The following is a 7,950-nucleotide window of genomic DNA, read 5'->3' as shown; positions in this document are numbered from 1 at the left end:
ATGTATCACCACACACAACTTAACAGGAACCGCAGTTCACGGTCACCTGGCTTCAGAACTCCTCTGTGCATGTTCACACTCAACAACATGTTGCACCAACTGTTTGTTACCTTTTCTTTCCTTGAATGCTCCCCCTCCTCCCCTGTAATTTAGCTGATTGACTGCTTTTGCAGAATCCTAAAGGAAGTCCTGGAGCCTGCAATTCTGTTGTGCTGCGAAGTGGACAGCACAGGCAACAGCAGGGCGGACTTCTACACGCTGCTCACCTTATGTTCCCTAATTGTGTTCTAGGGGGACCACCTGTAAGGACAGAGGGAGTTCAGTTTTCATGCCCATTTAATCTTTGGCATCTCTGCTGGGACTGCCTTCAACTCTGCCAATAATTTTCTCTTGTCAAAACCTGTTGACTAAGAATAGGACTAAACATCAACTTGCTTTTACAAGCCACCTAACAGACATCAGGTAGTAATGACTTGTCACTATCAGCCTACATCTGAGTCCAGCAGCCAGCCTAAAGATGAAAAGCTCCCCAAACCATTTCTAACCGTGGGGGTCACCATTTGACTAATGCTTAAAGTGCTGGTGAGGGTAGTTTAGTTTACAATAGCAATGAAATGCAGTTGATCATATTTAAATAAATACACGTTTGTGCCATTCAGAGGTTTTATTAGAATGTTCTCGTGTGAATGGGAATTGCCCATTTCACTGCCTAATGTCAGACATCTGGACATAGGAACTTGACGTGCATGTATATCAGCACTATGCATTAAGTTAGTTTAGCTCAACTTATTTCTCCTCTATTTCTCAACTAATCCCCGCTTCTCAATTTAATAAAGCATACATTCCTGACTTAGAGCTACATTTATGCCAAGCTTCAAAATTTAAACACAATCACTGGAACCAGAGTTGGAAAAAAATCCTAATTTTTCTTCCTTGAAGTACAAAATCACCACTAATCTCTCATGTTCACATAAGCCATTTTCTTCAAATGACTCACTTTTGGACAAAGACCAAGTATAAGAACCTTTAGTCCCTAAAGTTAAAAGTGCTTGAAAACAGAGGCATAGAATTAAAGTACTTTCTCATTTATCAATAGAGTCACTACAGTGATGCTACAATAGAATTGCTGAAGTTTCACCTTGCATGAACAACTGAGAGTTCCTTTCTGATAGCAACACTCTATCGCTATAATTAACGTTATTACAAGACTATACTTCTCTCTGGTGACCTACTTATTTTCATGAACTCTTTGAGGCACCTACCTGGAGCATGAGCTTATCCTGCCTTTTGTTTATGGTGGGATGGTTGCGTGGCAATGTTTGCTGTAAATTACTTAACACATCTGCTAGTGGAGTGTAGGAGATTCACAGTGGCTGTCATTCCCATGCAAGATCTACTATTATTTCATTTATAGTTTCAGGGTAAGATTTAATTTTACTTGTGGTATGCACCATCCAAACCCAAACAATATAACCACAAATTTAAAAAAAAGTATCTTAGATCAGAGCTCCTCGAGACATTTTATACAGACAAGATTAAACTATTTACACAAATTACAAATATACCAAAAGTTATCCTAGGGATATAAAACGGCTATAAATATCAGAATAGTATTTAGATTACAGCTAAAGCACAGTCCACTGCAAAAATTAACTCCCAGACTTGGTATTCCAGTTACCACATAATTTACATGTTAAATATACAACATTCAAACTCTAAAGTAATATAGCAAGCTATCTTTAGATGGGGCCATGCACATAATTCTATGGAAAGTTGAAACAAATTCTTTAACTAGGTCTTAGGCAGACAAGGTTCCTTGGGTGAACCTTGTCTGCCTATGTCCTTAGACCAACACGGCTACAACCTACACCCCTGCAACCTGGAATTTAACTAGGTCTTGATACTAGACACCACACCCAAAGTTTTCTGATTCTATATTTAAATAGCAAGATTAGCAAATATTGCAACAGCAAACTACATAACTGAAAGAAGCTGCCAAAACAGTCACATCTAACATGTATTTTTCTAAATTAAAAAACTCAAATAATTCAGAACAGTATACATATTGCTGCACCATGTAACCATATGTTCTTATTCCTTGTTGCTCTTTTATGCCTACAGTTTGTTACACTCATTTTCTGCATCTTTTCTTAACTTGCATTTGTATTCTAACTAGCATAATGGGCCCCTGATTCTAGTTGGTATTTCTGAATATCACCACAATACAAATACGAAATCGTAATTATGAATTAATATTAATAACTACAATTAAATGGACTAAATTAACTAACAGGTCGTGATGCTTGTTTCCAAGCTGGTTATGGACAGGACAGTAAAGCATCTAGCTCTTACAACTGTCCCTCCCACTGGTGGTACAGTCTTTCTAATCAAACAGTTTAAAAAATGGCGCTTTTAAAAATGATCTTTTTTAGGATTATGACTTAAGATGCATTCCACTTTTTGACTAAAGTCTGCAAACACTTAACAAATCAAAACATTAAAACCATCAAATTGTACAAGGACAAATTTTAACCAGTTCTGTTCCAGAGAGATAAATCGTACTTTTGAAAGAGCCACCTGGCTACCATGTGGAAAATTGCTGCAGTATAGAAGAAACACCCCCTCCATGAATTGCACACCACTGTTTATGACATATCATCCCTCCCTGGATCCTATATGGAAAATCCTCAAGCAGTACTAGAAGGAGACCCTATTTTTAAAGAATTCTTTCCAGAACCACCTATCCTAGCTTTAAACAAGCACCGAACCTCGCCAACTTCATCACCAGAAGCAAACTTCCTATGGCCCAAAACACATCAAATGGATCCAGACCATGCTATGACAAGAAATGTAAGACCTGTCAACACATCTCTACCACCCCCACAGTTCCTATACCCCACAACAGAACTATCAACGTTCCTGGATCTTACATCTGCATCTCCAGAAATGCAATACATCTCATCCAATGCACCGATTACCCTGATAGAAAATATGTTAGAGAAACCAAATAACAACGGTGTACCAGAATAAACACACACTGAAAATCTATCAAAGACAAGAATACCCAGTTACCTGTGGGAGCACCTCTCTCACAAGAAAACCAATCTCTCAGTTGTAATCCTCAAAACGAATTTACAAACAACTTTTCACAGACGAACCTTTGAACTTCACTTTGTCAGTCTACTGGATACAAAAAATCATGGAGTAAATATAGACATTGGATTTATGACACATTATAACCTGCCTAACATCTGACTCCCCAGATTACCTGGTAAAAAGTGGAGAGTTTTTCTCATTCTCTTCCCCCAACTCTGTATCCATTGACTACAGCTACATTCATTTCCTTCCCCCCCCACCATCTGTCTCACCTACTGACCACTTCAATTTACATTTTAACTGACTGACTTTCTTGCATATGTACTGGCCTCTGGCTGCTTTACTACTCCATCCAGGAAGAGCATAGACCATCTACAGACGCTTCCTCAGCCTGACGAAGGGTATTTGTACCCAGAAGTTTGCCAAGAAGAACTTTTTCAACTATTTGAGTTGGTCTAATAAAAGACATCGGATTTACCCAAAGAATCTTGTCTGTCTATGTCCTTAGACCAATACAGCTACAACCTACACCCTTAAACATGTTCCCTATGCATCCAGAACATTAGTGTGAGTCTAAATTTTTCCCTCTACATACAAAGATGTAACAAACCTTGAATACTGTTGCCTATACCATGTATGTGGTAAAATCCTGGGCATCTTATTGTGTGGTTTATTTTCATAGTTTCATAGTAGCTAGGGTCAGGAGGGACCTGAACAGATCATCTAGCCTGACCCCCTGCCACAGGCAGGAATCAATGCTAGATTCACAAGACCCCAGACAGGTGATTGTCCAACTTCCTCTTGAATTTGGCCAAGGTAGGGGCGAGGACCACTTCCCTGGGAAGTTGGTTCCAGATTTTGGCCACCCTAACTGTAAAATATTGTCTTCTGATCAAATAACCTAAACCTATTCTCCATCAGCTTATTACCATTGTTCCTTGTCACCCCAGGTGGTGCTGAGGAGAAAAGGGCTCTGCCTATTTGCTGTTGATCCCCCCGATGAGCTTGTAGGCAGCCACCAGGTCCCCCCTCAGCCTCCTCTTGCTGAGGCTGAACAGGTTCAGGTCCTTCAGTCTCTCCTCGTAGGGCCTGTCCTGCTGCCCTCTCACCAAGCGGGTGACCCTCCTCTGAACCCTCTCCAGGCTGGCCACATCCCTTTTGAATCTATGTTCATAGATTTCATAGACATTAAGGCTGGAAGGGACCTCGGACTATTCAAAATGAAATGCTGCTTATGTTTGATTACAAAATTAAGCTCTGTAACATTTGCTAAATCATTCATCTGAGTCACCATTGTGTTATGCCAGCCTTTTGCTGGTGTAACTGAGTTTTACATCAACATACAAATCAGTGTATCAGTGGTGAAAAAGGCTACATAAACATATTGTTAAAATTGATCACAACATATAAACTCATATCTGCTAAATATAAGGGAAAGCTGTACAAACTTACAGTCTTATTTTAACTTCTGGGTGGTGGAGAGAATGAGGAATGAAGCAGTCCCGAACTCATGCTGATAAAACATTTGTCATCACACCAAGCCAGTGATACATTTTCTATGTTTGATTGTGTTACATTATACAAAGCAAAATTAAATACAGAGAACATTTATAAATTATTTTCTGTATAAAAGATTGCTAAGGTTATGCAAGTGCCAATAAAAACCTTTATAATACCACAACATATTTTGTATCTGCTGTGCTCCAGAAATGGTTAAAAATGTTTAGAGTTATTTTTAAACATTTAATTATGACCTTTTGTTTATATTTCTCCACCTTAGTTATCATGGGCCAGATCATGAACTCTGACTAAGAAATATTTGACCAAGCTCAGAGTAGAGGGGAGGAGTATAGGTAATCTTAAAGCACCTTTACTTTCTCCAGATTTGGGCTGCTCTGTCCTAAATTACTCCACTTGACACTGGTAGGGTCAAGAGTTTGTTCTGACAACTCAGACCACTGCATGTATAAAGGTTGACCTGAATATATACCCTGCATTTTTCATGAGGAACAGGGTTGATTTGGGAGCTGTTACAGTGGTTATTTGCCACCCACAGATGCTCATACCTTAAGAGATCCTCTAAGGGCCAGGAAAATTCACGTCACGTCAAGAGTTTGATATAAAACCACTCAGCTGAGGAGCTGTGTGTTAAACAATGCAATTCATAGAAGGAGCTATAAAAGCTTCTAAACAGGATTCACAATAATAGTTTGTAATTTTATATTGATATCAGTGGCCTCTCAAGGCTAGGAGTGAGCACCAAGTGCTGTACAACTGTTGATCTTCCTCCCAAGGGTAGGGAGGAGGCAGAAGTGTTTCAGTGGTATGTGTATCTCCTTCCTTTAGCAATCCCTTGCAGTCAAGGACAATCATCTTCAACTAATGCTTTATCTATGGGTCCTAAGATGACTGACAAGGTTGATCTGGGATCAACAGATTCTATTGCAACTCAGGCATGCATTTCCATATGGGGAGGGTGGCTTCATGAACACCTCATGCCTTCTGAGGCTGGCGGGGCATGGTGACTGCCCGCAGGCAGCGGCAGCAGTGTCAGCAGCAGGGGCGTGTTGGCGGCGAGCAGGGATCGCCCACAGGCAGCTGCAGTGATGTCAGTGGCAAGGTCGGGCTGAGTGGTGACTGCCGACAGGCAGCCACAGCAGTGGTGGTGGCAGAGGTGGGGAACACCAAGCAATGATCAGTGACCGCTTTCAGATGCCACCAGCAGCATCAGCAGTGGGGGGAGTGGAGGGGGTGGCAAGCAACAACTTCCCGTAGACGCCACTGGCAGCATTGCCGGCAACCAATCTCAGGGGAGGCATGTGCATGAATGGTGCGTGCCCCTGGCGGCTGGGGGAGCACGGCTGCATTGGTGGTGGCAGGAGCATGGAGGTGGCGAATATCAAGGGCTATAGGCTGCACAGGAGGAATAGGACAGGGAGGAAAGGTGGGGGTGTGGTGCTCTATGTCAAGGAGAAATACACATCCTCAACAAGTAGCACAGGGTTAGAGGAGGGGCACACTGAAGTGCTCTGGGTTAGAATACAAGGAAGTCGAAGGGAAAGGGACTTAATGGTGGGGTCTACTACAGACCTCCCAACCAAGGGGAAGAGCTAGACCGGGAATTCTTAAGTCAGCTCACGGAAGTAGTTAGGTCAAAGGACGTGGTCATCATGGGTGACCTGAACTTTCCAGCCGTCTGCTGGGAAGAGTAGTCAGCCAGGTCTAACCGCTCACGTAGGTTCCTAGCTGAGATACAGAACCTCCATCTAATTGAGGAGGTGTACAGCCCCACTAGGGGAGATGCCTTGTTGGACCTGGTCCTGGCCATGAACGATGACCTGGTGAGGGGTCTGTGGGTGCTCGACCACCCAGGCGACAGCGATCATCGCCTGCTGGAATTCACCATCCAGCGCAAGGTGGCAAAGGCCTGCAGCAAGGCAGCAGCCCTGGACTTCAGGAGGGCAGACTTCAATGAGGTAAGGAGAATAGTCAGGGAGGCACTGAGGTCCCAGAGGGGAGAGGAATCAGGTGTCCAAGAAGAGTGGTCGTTCCTTAAGGAGACAATTCTCCAATCCCAAAGGGAGGTAATCCCAACATGGATCAAAGGGGGCAAGAGGGTGCAAAAGCCCCCATGGCTCACCAAAAGCATACGGGATCATCTACTAGCTAAAAAGGAGGCATACACCCAATGGAAGGGAGGGGCCATCACCAGGGAGGACTATACCTCAGTTGCTTGGGGCTGCAGGGGGGCGGTCAGGAAGACCAAGGTGGAGATGGAACTGGGACTAGCTACCCGGATCAAGGACAACAAGAAGTTCTTTTTTAAATACCTAGGGGGTAAAAAGAAAGTACCGGGTAATATGGGGCCTCTGCAAGGCATGCTAGGAAATCTGGTCGTCACTCCAGATGACAAAGCTAACCTATTTAACAATTTATTTGACTCCATTTTTCTGAGCAGGGACCAGGTCACCCCGCCCCACACTGGGACCCTCGTAGGCCCCAGGGGAGGCATAGACAGGCCTAGGGTCAGTGAGGAGTGAGTCAGGGAACTTCTGGAGGAACTGGATGAATTTAAATCAGCTGGTCCTGACGATCTCCACCCCAGAGTGCTGAGGGAATTAGCAGAAGTCATTGCGGGACCCCTGGCACGGCTTTACAAGCGCTCATGGTGCTCTGGTGTGGTGCCAGAGGACTGGAAAAGGGCCAATGTGGTTCCCATTTTCAAAAAAGGGAGGAAGGAGAACCCAAGAAACTATAGACCAGTTAGTCTTACCTCGATACTGGGTAAGCTTTTTGACAGAATTATCCTGGCGCATGTCCGTGAGGGGCCAGCAGGGGAGATTATGCTTAGGGGCAACCAACACGGGTTCATTAGAGGCAGGTCCTGTCAGACCAACCTGGTGGCCTTCTATGACCAGGTCACAAAATCCTTAGATGCAGGTGTAACAGTGGACATAATCTTCCTGGACTTTAGGAAGGCCTTCGATACTGTCTCTCACCCCATTCTCATTAAAAAACTAGGGGACTGTGGCGTTGACACCTACACAGTCAAATGGGTCACTAACTGGCTGGAGGGCTGCACCTAGAGAGTGGTGGTGGATGGGTCTTATTTGACCTGGAGGGATGTGGGCAGTGGGGTTCTGCAGGGCTCAGTCCTCGGGCCCGCACTGTTCAACATCTTCATCAGGAACTTGGACAAGGGTATAAAAAGCACCCTGTTCAAATTTGCAGATGACACTAAGATGTCGGGGGAAGTGGGCATGCTAGAAGGGAGGAATAGGCTACAATCAGACCTAGACAGGTTACAGGGGCGGGTGGATGAGAACAGGATGGGTTTCAACACTGACAAGTGCA

Source organism: Alligator sinensis, unplaced genomic scaffold, assembly GCF_000455745.1.
Source record: "Alligator sinensis unplaced genomic scaffold, ASM45574v1 scaffold1510_1, whole genome shotgun sequence".
Classification (NCBI taxonomy): domain Eukaryota; kingdom Metazoa; phylum Chordata; order Crocodylia; family Alligatoridae; genus Alligator; species Alligator sinensis.
This window is presented reverse-complemented; position numbering follows the sequence as displayed.